Here is a 14464-nt window from a genome sequence, read left to right as displayed (position 1 = left end):
CTGTTACAGGACCTGGAAAGCAAGGAATTCCTTAAAATAAGTGGTAAAAAGATGGGTCACAGGGCGCCTGGGTGGCTCAGTCATTAAGTGTCTGCCTTTGGCTCAGGTCATGATCCCAGGGTCCTGGGATCAAGCCCAGCATTGGGCTCCCTGCTCCACAGGAAGTCTGCTTCTTCTCTCCCACTCCCCCTGCTTGTGTTCCCTCTCTCACTGTTTCTCTCTCTCTGTTAAATAACTAAATAAAATCTTAAAAAAAAAATAGGTCACTATATTTATGCAGAACCATAATGGAAAATGGAAATATACTAAGAGATCCAAAGAGTTTCTAGACCAAGTGAGAACCAATACATGTGGTGGTTTGGGCTTACACAAAAATACGGGTGACAGAATCAGTACTGCCCCCTCTTCACAGTCTTCTCCTCAATTAGGTAGTCTAGTATTTCCCTGAAGTATCTGAGTGGAGGGTTCTAACATATGCAAGTAAGTTTCTAAGCCCAATTAATATTTCTCATGACTCACTCCTCCAAGCCATACCCTTTCTGTAAACAGACACAGCCACTGGCTGGGAAACTATTGACATTTCAGCATTTCCTCTGTGTCACACATGAGTTCTTGTCCTGAGGATTGAGACAGGTTGCTCTGGCACAAGGTAGAACATGGGGGTCTCAATGAGTGAAGCAGAGCATGAAATTGTGAACCATGAAAAGAATCTCCAAAATCCATTCCAAAGTGGGAGCCAGAGTCAGCAGCCCACAGTACTGACAACTACACAACCAAATGTCGGTCCTCAGGTAGAATTTTCTGTCTTCTGGCTTTTACATATGGTCTCTATATCCTAGGGCAAATTCAAACTTCACATCCCACCTGGAATTTCTCTCTTAAGACACATCGTTTCTAGGAAGTTCTTTCAAGTGTTCTGTGGTTCTTTCAGATTCTGGCCGTTAGGTTTAAAACTGAGATGGAAGCTGAAGTTGAAGTATATATTTCAGTTGGAAGAACAGCACATATCATTATCGGCAAGATCTGCTATGAGGAGAAAAGTAGGTCAGTTATGCTGTAATAAGAGATACAGTAGAAGCACTCTTCTATCATGCAAATAATTCAGTTTCATTAGGCTAGGAGCAGGAGGACATGTAAACATAGTCCCAGAGAAAGGTAGGCATGAATATATAAAAGGCATAGATTATAACCATCTAAAATTAGGATATAAAAACAAGTGTCTAAAGGTGACTATCCAAGTTCTTGAAAGTCCAAGGAAAGGAGATCTTGTTCATACTCAAACACATAAACACACATACACACACACACACGCATGCAAACACATGCACACACACAAAAGGGTATCTGGAGAAAAAGAATATAGGATGACATTACACATAACACTGTCATAACTGTGTCTACACCAACCATGAGTATAAGTGTGGAAAATGTTAAAATCAGGGATTTGGGCTCTAACAGATCTTTTTGTTACTGAGATTTGTGTACCAGATCCAGGTGTGTGCACTACACTACTAAAATTGTATTTATATAGGATTCAGTGTTTTAAAATAGAGAAAAATAGGCAGGTAAGATACTGTACATTTGGGTTAAAAAGAGAGTAGTTGTTGTTGTTAATTTGTTGTTTTAATTACTTGTGACTCAGATCCAGAGACCAAGAGAGAGAGTTGATATTGGATCTTGTGTTGCCCATCTCTTCTCCAAATTATGAAGTCCCCAGTGGAACTCTACACATAAAACACATAAAGAATGAGTAATTCTAACCCTCATTTTTGGCTGAGTTTCCTGTATTATTTCTTATGATAGGACTGTGGTAAAGTTTGATTTGAAAGCTTAATTCAATTTTTTCTTCAGATTATAATTTTATTCCCTTTAAAACTTTATGTGAAGATGACCAGGGTGTAGAGGCAAAGTGATTTGGCCCTAGACCCCAGAATTTCTTGGGAAAGGTTTTTGCTTATTCATGTTTTCCCTCTGTCTCTCTCTCTCTGTCTCTCAGCTCCTCTCTCCCCTCTTGTCCCCACTCTCCCTTTCTGCTCCTTCTTTCATTCTCTCCCCTCCCCTTCCTTTCTGAATGCTATGTGCCCCTTTATAGAGAGTGTATTGTTACTTAACTCTTACATGCTTTTGTTCCCCCATCTATAAAATGGGCCCAAGAATAAGCTGTAAGTTATTGTGAGAATTAAATAAGACACTCTATAGTGATGCACTCAGCAAAGTATTTAGCACATGGTGATCCAAAAATCATAGCAATAATAATGTCAGACGTTGTCAAAGAAAAATTGCACCAGAGAGAATTAAAGCAAAAAACACTATTCGAGATGATTGCAATAAGAGTGGAAGATTAAACTCAGCTCCACTGAAACAAAAAGCTGGGGTTGTTTTTAAGCACTGGAGTATATCTGGAGAGTACATGGTCAATGTGATTGGCCACAGATGTTTGTTAATTAACGGAAGTTAAGCTACTACGCTCTCACAGAAGCTGGGAGATAGGAGTGATATCTCCTTGGGTTATTACATTTGAAAGGCATGACTCTCATGGCCTTGAGAAAGACATTCTGGGTTATAAAACGGTAAGAGGCTGAGAGAAGATTTATATCTCAAAGGAGCAGAGAAAGAATTTACAACGAAAAGTGCCCTAAAGTAAATGCTCTAAGAAGAGGGAGGTCAGGAGCCGAGAGTCAGGAAGAAACCTATCTGAAGTTGAGTCAGGCTGAGGGGTACAGAAGGCCTCTTGCTCATGTTACTCAGGAGAAAGGTAAAAGTCACTGCAGAGGCACATGGACTGTGGAGATAATGAATTAACAGTAAAATGATATGTATTTCAGTTCTATTTATTTATTTATTTGTTTGTTTGTTTTAGATAAACCTATGGTAATTTAAGCTCAGAAACTGCAGAATCCTGAAGTTCTTGTTGCTTCCTGAAGGTGCCCAGGAGCAGAAAAAGTCACAAACAAGTCAGCTGCAAGAGCTGCAGAGGGCGACAGTAGAGAAGACTGGAGGCAAGGACTCCGTCAGGACGCAAGTGGCACCCAAACAGGGACAAGAAACGAGATGAGAGACTTGAAATGAAAGAGGAGAAAAAGCCCCAAAGTGAGTCTTTGCACAGCCGTGTCTTTTTCCCGCTGGTGAACTGTGGATACTTATGGCAGGTTATGGATGATATAAAAAGCACAAATAAATATCGCCCTTACGTGTGTTTGTTGAGATGGCTCCTAAAGGCGGGGGAAGCAAAAGTCAGCTAGGGCAAACTTTTGGAGCTTTTAAAGGTAATTAAAGAACCTATATTGGGGACTTTAGATTCACAGACATGGGAAAAAGTAAGTCATGAGTTAAAACTTCTGCATGCTAAAGGAAAATCAATTCCGAATACTATATGGTCTACTTGGACTCTTAATTCACTCTCTTCTGTAGCTTTTACAGACACCAGTGTCTCAGCCAGAAATTGAAAATGGGGTGGGCCTAGGTGGAACATAAATCAGTATTTAAACTAAGTTAATTCTGTTGATTTAAAAGGCGAAAGATTTATGTGATCTGAAGAGAAACCAGAGTATAATTCTGTTGATTTAATTAAGATACACATGTCTTTAAGTTATCAGCACTACATATAAGACTTACTTTATTGCGGTTTGCTGAAGGTCAAATAAACTCATATTATCTCTGTTGGAATTTGTTAACAAAACGATGACTAAATGGATAGTTAGTTGTCTGTCTCAAAGTTTTCATGGGTAATTGTTAAGATAACTTTTGACGTCTTCGGTAAACTGAAACTTCAAAGTTTTGCTTGGATGATAAATGGAATTAAAATTTGTTGGACATCTAGGTCTCTTCCAAATGGGATAAAGTGCTAAAGCGTTGATTACTGGGCATAGGTTCGTGCTTTTGACTTATTGGAAAGAACTTAGGATATTTAAATAGGTTGGTAAGCATGTTTTGTGCTTAATTGATTCACAAATTTGACATTTAAGAATTCTGGTGAAACAGTTCACAATTGGTTACACCTTGGTCCAATCTACACTGGAGATTAAAGTTTCTAAAGAGTGAAAAATTCTGCTAACTGTAAGACTGACTGAAATAAGGGATGAAACTCTGCATGTAGAAAAGTAGGAAATATGTAAGAAAGATGAGGAATGGGAATGCATTTTTGTTGAAGGTAAAAGAAGGTAATTTTGTCCTAAATGAGATGGTTGTTTGGGAAGAAATGCCTTAGGACAAAATCTGAAGGTGAAGGAAAGTTGTAGAAGGTTTGTGAAGGGGAATCTTTGGAAACGAATTTTAGGTGTGATCAGGATGAACTATGATCGAAATGAATAAATTTGAAAGACACTGGTATAAGATAGAAAGTTGGTTTTGCTCTATTCAAAAAGACAAAGTAATCTCAATTATTGGTCTGTTCTTGATAAGAAAATGCAAATAGTTGTTTTCTCTCCACCTGCCTAGAAAAACCAGTTTTTGTGTCTTGACCTATCAGGTCTTTAACGTCCCTGTTTGGGCACCACTTGCCGCCTTCTGATGGTGCATGGAAGAAGAATGAGGCACAAACAAGTCTGCATCAAGAGAATGGGAGTGGAGGGGACCATAGAAAAGACTGCTGTGCCCCCCACCCCACTCCCCTTCTCCTGCAGCTGCCTTGTTTGTACCTCATTCTTCTCCACTGCGCCGTCAGGAAGTGGCACTGGTTATGAGCATTTGTGGAGTGTTAATTACATTGGTTGAAATCCACTTCAATAAATCAGATTTCTGTTCTTTTTAATTTCTAAATTTAGAGATTTAATATCAAAGTCAACTAAGTGGGATAGATATTATGAGAGAGAATATATAACCCATTGGTGCCACGTACCTGGGTTAAAATATTAGTACATTAAAAAATAAATCCTCTTTATTCACCTCTAAGTATTTGTATGAATGTATTAGTAGAATACCTTCAATTAATTAACTGTGCTTTATACAGCGTCAGGCATTTTGAGAAGAATATCACAATAACTACTCATTGTTGACAAGATTTGAGTCTGAAAGTATTTTTTTATGCTCTGTAAAATTCCCTTTCTTGAAGTGTGTTGAAGCTGAAGTTAATTCTAATTTTGGGTAGGAAAGGCCACCCATTTTCAGCAACTAGATGAAGAAGAATATGTAGATGAATTGGATATGCTGGCAAAACCAGATAGAAAAATGCAAATACCCTGGCAATTAGGTATGTAAGTCAAAGAAAAATATGCAAATGACCTAGTTTTCACACTAGAAACTTTTTTATTAAAATTCTGCTTTTGAATTTAGGAGTCTGTTAATTATTTCTTTCATAGTTAAGATGTAAATGAGTTTCTTTCCCCTGTAATTATAGTCATGATAATTGTTATTAAAATTTATCCAATAGACAACAATAGACAACATTTAGTATTGAGACCGGGACAGTGTGGGTTCATAAACAACTTCATTCACTACGCATGTGACCTTTGACAAATCCCTTAATCATTCTTGACCTCCATTTCTCACCTGTAAAATAAGGATAAATGGTGCCAGTTTTATTATTATCCAATGAGTCCCTCTCAGGAGAATTAGTGCAGGTGGCATTACATTTGAAAATGGGTTATTAAAAAAAGAAAGAAAATGGGTTTTAAATTTCAAAGGAGTGAAAATATTTGGCTCCAGTCATTGATTATTGGGTGTCACATGAAGCATGCTTGAACTATAGGTATATCTCATCTTGATTTGGCTGTGAAACTCCATAGGTAAAATCTAGAGCCTATCCAAAGGAGATTGACTTCAACCCTAATTCATACCTGGAGGGAACTGCAAATCCTCTTGAACACTTTTGCAGATGGGCGGTGAGCTTACATTCTCCCAGTTATCTGCTTCTTACTCCTCCTTCTGCCTACGCTTTTCTTGTTCTGCATTGAGTACTTTTCTTTTTTTTTTTTAAGATTTTATTTATTCATTTGACAGATAGAGATCACAAGTAGGTAGAGAGGCAGGCAGAGAGAGAGAGAGAGAGGAGGAAGCAGGCTCCCTGCCGAGCAGAGAGCCTGATGTGGGGCTCGATTCCAGGACCCTGGGATCATGACCAGAACCGAAGGCTGAGGCTTTAACCCACTGAGCCACCCAGGCGCCTCTGCATTGAGAACTTCTGATGTGAAATGGATCCTTCTTCATTGTTTTCCACAAATTGACAAAAACAAAGAAACATACACACAAGAAAACATTTTGAATCAATGTTTACAGAAGATTTTGAGTCTCATAATTTAAATCGTTTATAAGACTTGTCAGTTTTTGTCACATTAGCCCTATCGCCACACTAGCCCTACCGTTTCTTCCTGACTTTCATTTCCTATACACAAGCATCTAACCATCTTGCTGCTATTCCTCCTTCTCCTCTATCTCTTCTTTTCTCTCAGGAGCCTCCAGCAATATCAAGAAATGATTACAAAAATCCTGTCTTTACAATATTGGAGAAGCCTAAACTTTCTTTTTATTACTTTGGCTCTAATTGAAACACAAGCCTTTAGGGTTTCACATCGTATTGTGATGTTTATCAAATAGCACCTGACTTTTTCCAAAAAAAAAAAAAAAGAAAAAAGAAAAAAAGAAAGAAAGAAAAGAAAAATGAAAGAAAGAAATGAAGAAAGAAAGAAAGAAAGAAAGAAAGAAAGAAAGAAAGAAAGAAAGAAAAGAGAAAAACAGCCCAAAATAACAAAAAAGACAAAAAATAACAACAACAACAATAAAATTGTTCTGGTGCCAGGTGCTACAATTGAAGTGTTGTTCCACCTTCATACCCAAGGAAGAGTTGTAATAGTTAAAACAATTTGGGGGAAATGTAATAAACTTCTTATCTTTTTCTAATGGATATAATGGACTAAAGTGTTCATTTAAGTGATAATGGACTAAAGTGTCATTTAAGATACTTGTAGATTGATCAGGAGTTCAGGGCTGTCTTAGTGTCCAATGTGAGATGGTTTTCTTGGGGTCAGTTCTGAGTATGTATAGGTTGTTCATTTCTTTAACACTGTTGTATAATCCTCAGCTTTGTAGAAGTCTTTCTTAGTATAGCTAGAGCTCCTATTCGAGATAGTAATTTTCTCATAGAAGCAATTATGGAATGATTTATTAAGTTATATATAAGACCCACAAGGGCGGGAAACTTTTCCTGTCTTTTTTTTTTTTTTTTTTCTCAAAGCCAAGTTCAGTGTCTAGTACCATGTAGGAATTCAATAAAAATGTGTCAAATGATGATTGAACAAACAAAGAATTGAAATGCAGAAACAGAAACATAGCGTTTCAGGAGCCCTAATGTCAATATCCCCTTTTGGGAATATTGACCTCCCTCCCTCTAGTAATATTGCCTGTGAGTAATTTTTCTCTTACTGTAATTTTGTATTCCCCCTAATGGCCGAACTCAGTTGATCACTTTCTGCCAAGCTCTTTTCTTTTACTTACTCCCTTTTCTTCACCCTTTTGCTTGTGAGGCAAATATTAGAAATGCTGATCCAATCTCCTGGAAGAACGAAAGGACCTCCTTGAACCCAGGTGAATCATCTATGGGCTTCTATTAAACGTGTGCCTCTCTGTTCGGTACCAATAACCATACACATTAATGAGGGCATTTACTGGTCTGAAAATGTGCAAGGGGAATGGAAATGCTGCTGTGTGAAAGGGTATATCCACCTCACTCTCTCTTGCCTCTGGAAGAGCTCTTTACTGCAGATTCAGCATGAAATTATGCCAAGTCTAATAGGCTTTCATTAAAATTTTCAGCTAACATAGTCAGAACATTTGTTTTTGATAGATTCATAATGAAAACAACATAAGCAGGACAACGAAGAATCAATGTTTTCAGATGAAAGGAAAAAGGGTCCATGAAACAAGAACAGCTAATAGCTCATCATCCTGATTTTTGACAGCATAAATACATGTACAGTGTAATTACCGAGAAATGACATGGATTGTTTTGCAAAGAAACCATATATTTGGAAGAGAAATTAGGCATTTTTTATGGTAATGATTCTTCACAAATTGCTTTTTGGGGTGGTTTTCTCTGGTCTAACAATTCTGTTGATGATCAAGGATCGTTTTCCTTTCCAGAAGGACATTGTCAAGGTGATGAAGACTGTATAAAGTTCTTTTCTACAATTATTGATCTTGGATTAGAGATGTCTCTATGGAATTTGTGGTTGCTACTAAAGAGGAAAAATAAAAGACGGTATCTCTAGGTAACAGTGAGCAATTAGTGATAAAAGAGATATGAGCAAGTGGTTGTTATGTCCAACAACTGGAAGATCGGCTGCAAAGAGTATAGCAAAAGCATCTTATGCCTATTAATAAACTAGACAATCCCTGTTTATCTGGCTTTTCCTTCAGCAAGAACCCATTCTCCGATGTCCAGGGCCACAAAAGAAATGGTGTCAGAAGGAAAAAGTACTTGAGAACATTAGAGTCCTAATGTAAATAAATTTCTACTGCCGGCACTTACACAAATATAAATCAGAACCCCAAATAGCAAATTGAAGAAGAGTGAAAAATGTGTCCTAGGGAGTGAAAAATTGTGTCTAGGCAATTAAGCTTTTGGCAGCTGCTACTTGAATTAGTAGCAAATAGCATCTCCTGACATGTCAATTCCCTGTGGGTAAGACTGAATCTGTACAAATATGTGCTATTTTTCTAACTTTTTTTTTTCTAAATAAAGTTAAAAAGACTGCTGTTAGAATTTTCATTTAGTTTTTGGTAGGAGTAACTACCTGGAGTTTCATTTAACAGAGATTCTTAGATGTCAAGATGAAGATTTATTGAATTGGATGGTAAAACTCCACATAGTAATAATTCATATCCCTAGCTAATTGCTTTGTAAAATGGAATTAAATAAATCATTATATGGTAATTAATTATGCTCTTTGATAATAATTGGAAGGTAGCATCTTGTAATTAATAGGTAGCATCTTGTACTGGTTAAGAACATGAAAGACAAAATCAATTTGAATCCAGATTCATGTGTACAAATATGGACATATTCCATAGTCTTTTTCTACCCTAGTTCATTCAACTATAAAATTGAGAATAATGATAATACCTACTTTTAGTAAAATCTAATAAATAGCATCTCCTTTCCCCACCTAAATTCTGAACCAATTGAGAAATAAGACAAAAAAGTCAGCAGAGAACTCAGATTCATAAAGTCTAAGTAGGAAAAATCAGCTAAATGTGAGCAACTACATTAAATTTTTCCTGCCTTTCCATCAGGCTAGATCTTTAGGTAGGGTATGGGAAAGGAATTCAGTCTATAGAACAGTTTCACTTGGAAAAATTATTTTATCCTTCTAACTCAGAAAGAGACAAAACATCAGAAATTAAATTCCCTGTTCAGGAATCTTGAAAGATAAGCTACATATTTTTGAGTACATGGAACAGTGGCTATAGCCCAAGGGCTGGTAAGTCATTCCACTTTTATGAAAAAAAAACAAGGGAGTCAAGAGGTAGAATTATTTAGTAAAAACACTTCTAATGGAAATTCCCCACTAATATTCCATACATTTTTATTTCCATAGCCCATTAGGATTAATATTTCAGATTTTGCTGACACAGGAATATACCTAGCCTCTCAGAGAGACTCCTATCTTCTTGAGGTCACTCCATTAATCCCTACCACACTCTAATGGGTGTTCTCCTAGAACTGCTGGTGAGCAGTGCAGATTTTGCCTCCAGACACTAAGGAATGGATCAGAACAGAGCATTACTCAAATCTATTCCCTTCCCAGATCATATTAAAACTATATTTTCCATATGCAAGAAGATTAAATAAGATTGATGAATAATAAATTTAATGAAAATTGCATTAATGAATAATAAATTGCATGAAGATCCTCCAACTACAAAATTACAACACAGAGACCTTACATTTATATAAATCTCATCCTATAATAAAATGCTCAAGCTGAAGTTAAGTCTAAGAATTAAATGCCTCAATTTGTATTGAACTTCCTAGATTCTCCAAAAAAGTACAGATTTCAAATCTCCCATGTCATGCACAGAATGTGTTTTGGTTTTTGTTTGGCGAGTGTGATCATTATGCACCGAGAGCCACTAGATGTTTATAGCTCATGCTCCTAGCTAGACTCATTCTCTGGGAGCAATCTGGGTCTGAGACTACGCTGGCAGGGCCTCTTAGTCTTTCCATAATTTGAGTAAAAGCAACTTGGGAATGTTCTTCACACCTTTCCTCTCCCAGCTAGCTCAACTTACTAAGGACAAACACAAAGACGAAAAATGAATCAGAAATGCAGTGTCAACATTAGTCCTAGCAAAGTAGGACTCCAGGTGATGGCAAGACCTCCTCTTTTTTTCCTTATACTATGATCCCAGCATGGTCCTGTTCCACTCAGTCAGCTGATACTTGGCATTGAAATTACATTGTGTTAAAAACCACATACTGGTAAAGAACTAAATGTGTAAATCTATGAATCTGGGTTCTTTTTTTCTAACATGTTAAGAATGAAGTACAATGAGCATTTTGGAAAATATTTCTTAAAGCATGGCTATGTACTTTCTAGAATTTGGGCTCGAGGGACTTCTATCCTTAAATTTCTAATTTGTTTTCAACTGATTTTGTCTGTTCCATGAATTATTTAAATACATCGGAAATATTAAATATTAAAGTAACAAAAGATTACTTATATAAGTGCTAAATATTTCATACAATGTCATGCAACCATTACAAACATTATAAAGAACAATTCTTATAAAATGTTTATAAATGCCTAAAATTAAATAGCATATTTTTTACTTTTAGTGATGACCATAATATATTGTTAAGAAACCAAAAAGCATGTTACCTTATAATATATACAACTTGACTTCTCTAAAAAATATATATATATATACATGTGCATGCATGTATCAGACCCTTGGAAAAGCTGACAAATGCTAAACATAAAGAGAAAAATACTTAGAATCTTATACTTCAAGCTATTAATAATGATCGACTGACTAGATGGGATGTATATCTGTTTTTTCCTCCTGATTTTTTGTAATGATTTTGTTATGAGAAAAATAATTAAAAATAATTTAAAAATAATATAAAAATGACAATCAGAACTAATGTAAATATATATTCTTACTTAATTCCTAATCCCTAATTTACTATTAGACAGGTATGACTACCACTTTGCTTTTACAATCATTTTACAAGTTTTAACCCAGATTTTATAATTATTTAGTACTATAGAAAAGACATAATATGATAAAAGTTTACATTTTTTATTGTGAGATGAATAGTATATATACATTCATATATAAAATATACATACAGATAAAACAAATTTATGTGTGTGTATATATTTTTAAAGGAAATCAATTATAAATTTTACAAAGAAAAAATTTGAGGGAGAAAAATCTCCCTAAAAAACCTTACTTAAAAGCAATGTGAAGTTTGGTACAGTATATCTCAATTTCCATGATACCCCAATATCATCAATATGCAAATGATCAGTGTCTCATCAGTGATCATTTGATTATTTCAGGGAATTTTTACACAGTCGTCTACATCTCCTGTACCTTTTAGAGTGCAAATGACAAAACAGAGTTTGAGATTGCGTGAAATCCTTAAGCCCTTTGGATTATTCCGGACCATGTTTATACCAAAACCCCCTTGTCTAACTGATATGAAGTGCTATCTCTGTATAAGCTGACTCCTGCACCAAGTGTGTGCGTGTGTGTGTGTATGTGTTCAGGTGTACATGCACATGCGTGTATGTTTTGATAAGTGAGAGATTTTGCACTAATAGTCCAGTCACCTTCCTTCACCTTATTCAGCCTCATGATCCTCACATATTTGTGAGATGACCAGCTGCATATGGAAAATTCAGAAACTAAAACTATCAGGGGTTAGCAAAGGACACAATAGGCAACTGTTGAGTCAGGAGAAGGCTGAAGTGCATAGTGGGGCATGGCCATTGACCTACAGTCTCCCCAATGACTGTTGTCCCTTCTGGTTTTTCTGCTGATCAGAGCACTCAGATTTTATACCCTTAGTTTTGTTTTGTTTTTTATCTTTTTAGAATGAGTCTGAATAATCTGGAGTGGAGTTTTTTTGTTGTTTTGTTTTATTTTGTTTTATGTTAAGTATTTCCATTCTATCTAATCCTTTTGTTGGGTATGTTTTTCTGGATGCAAAGCAGTTACTGTCCTAATAGGCTCAAGGTACAAGATATTGATGTCTTCAAATCTTGCAAAAAAAGAGTAAAATCAATCAAAATTCAATCCTGAAATTTATAGTCATCCATTCTTTCATTTATTCATTTAGTAAAATTTGAATGCCTACTCTACCATGCTTTGTCTAGGTGCTATGAATAAAATAGGAAACAACACAGACAAGCTCTCTGCCTTCATGAAATGCACGATTGAGTAGGATACACTGAATATTAGTTAACAAGTTACTGTAAAATAGGGTTTCAAATGATGATAAATGCCGTCAAGAAAAATAATGTAGGAAAAGTGGATAAAGATTGATGGATGATCCCTTGGGGAGAAGACATGAATAAGAGGGAGCATAGAGCAAAGGACTGTAGGAAGAGATTTCCTACTGGAGGTAAATAGCAAGTCTAAAGGCCCTGAGGCAGGAATGAACACATTGTGTCTAGGCATCTGAAAAGCAAGACGATGGCCAATGTGGCTGGAGAGAAGTAACCAGCTGAGTGATAGGAAATGAGGACTGAGATGTCCTCAGAGACCAGATTTGTGGGGTCTGGTAGGCCATGAGAAGGATTTTGGATCTTTAATCGTGATAGGAAGATACGGAGGAAAGCATTTTGAGCCATGTCATTTGATCTATGTATTTAAAATACAGGTCTGGTTGCTGAGTGGAGACTCTCTTCTGAACAGGCAAGCATGTAGACAGATCTGTAAGAAGGTGACCACAGCTGGCTGGTCACAAGATGATAGTGGCTTTGATCAGAGTGATAGGTAGTACGAAGGGGCTAAGATGTGGCTATATGGATTTGACTGGAGAAGGAAAAGGTCAAATTAATTTTGACTCTCGGGTTTTTGGGCTGAGGAAAAGGGTATCTGGTTGTGGCATTTGCTGAGATGGAAGCGACAGAGTAGCTAGCTTACATGACTATTAATAAACTGATAAATATGAGAGCTATTCAGATTCTGTGGGACTATTTAGTCATAATAAGATTCATATAAATTTAGGATAAGATAACTGAAATTCAACATTGATCTATTTTTTAATCCTCCATAAACCCATTATCCACACTACTGACAAGTGAAAAGTTCTGGCATATGACTCATTTATTTGTGAAATCACTTCCTCAGTACATACAGATGGTGTTTGTGGAGATGGTAATAGGGGACGGCCTGTGGGAGGGGCAGGGATCCTCCGAGTCATATGGAACCATTTCACCTATGGGGGAGAATGTGGGTATGCTTGTATTTACACCCCTGCAAGTCAAAGACAAATCGCAAGCCTTTTACTGTCCTTTTCTCTAGTCTAACATTTACTGTTTTTGCTGCCTTTTTTTCTTCTCTATATAGCTTTCTGTAGCTGTTGTCATAGCAACAAGATAGTCTTTGCTTAGGAGAAATGGCTTGGACAAAACCAAATTATAAATCAACATCATCAGTAATATGATCCTTTTTACAGGATTTTTATGAACCCAGATAATATTGAGAAGCCATATGTTTATTGAGATTTGAAGACATATGACCTACTTTGTCTAGCGGGTCAGCAAACTTTTATATAAAGGGGATAGACAGTAAATATTTTAGGCTTTGAGGTCCCTACAGTCTCTATCAAAACTATACCTCTGCCCTTGTCTCATGAAAATGTTCTAGACAATACATGGATGAATTGGATGTGGCTATGTTCCCAGAAATGTTTGCTTGTTTGTTTGTTTATATCCATTTTTATTTTTTACGTATTTTATTTATATAAAAGCAATCAGAAGACTGGATTTAGTCCATAAACCATAGATTGTCAATCCCTGATCCAATAGATTCCTTCCTCTCACTTTTTAAGATAGCACTTAAAGTATATTTACTCTGTCATCCACAGCAGAATCCCAAGGCCTCACTTCCAACCCACCAAACTGGAATTTTTTTGGTTATGAATTTGTAACAAGCTCCACTCCCAGGTGATACCCAGTCAAGTGAGTTCAAATACTGAGGTTCATCAAGCCTTTATAAAAGCTTCCCTAAATAGAGCAGGGTGCAAAATACCACAAAGCTCCTACATTATAAAATCAATATCCATCCGTTACAAGTGAATTAACATATGAACAGCATAAGTAGTATTTTTTTAAAGGAGAAAGAAATCTAACAACATTTTAAAGTCAGAAGATTTAACTTGAAAATATGGATTTCCGGTTCCTCTTATAAATCAAAATCTGGCAACACAGAGCCCACATTCTTGCATAACAAAATCCTACTAGCGTCAAGTCATGAGCGCCTGATTCAGAGAAAACATATATACCAACTTAGA

This window comes from Mustela nivalis (genome assembly GCF_964662115.1).
Source record: "Mustela nivalis genome assembly, chromosome: 4".
NCBI classification, from domain to species: Eukaryota; Metazoa; Chordata; class Mammalia; order Carnivora; family Mustelidae; genus Mustela; species Mustela nivalis.
The sequence above is the reverse complement of the archived record's forward strand: the minus strand, read 5'-3'. Positions refer to the sequence as shown.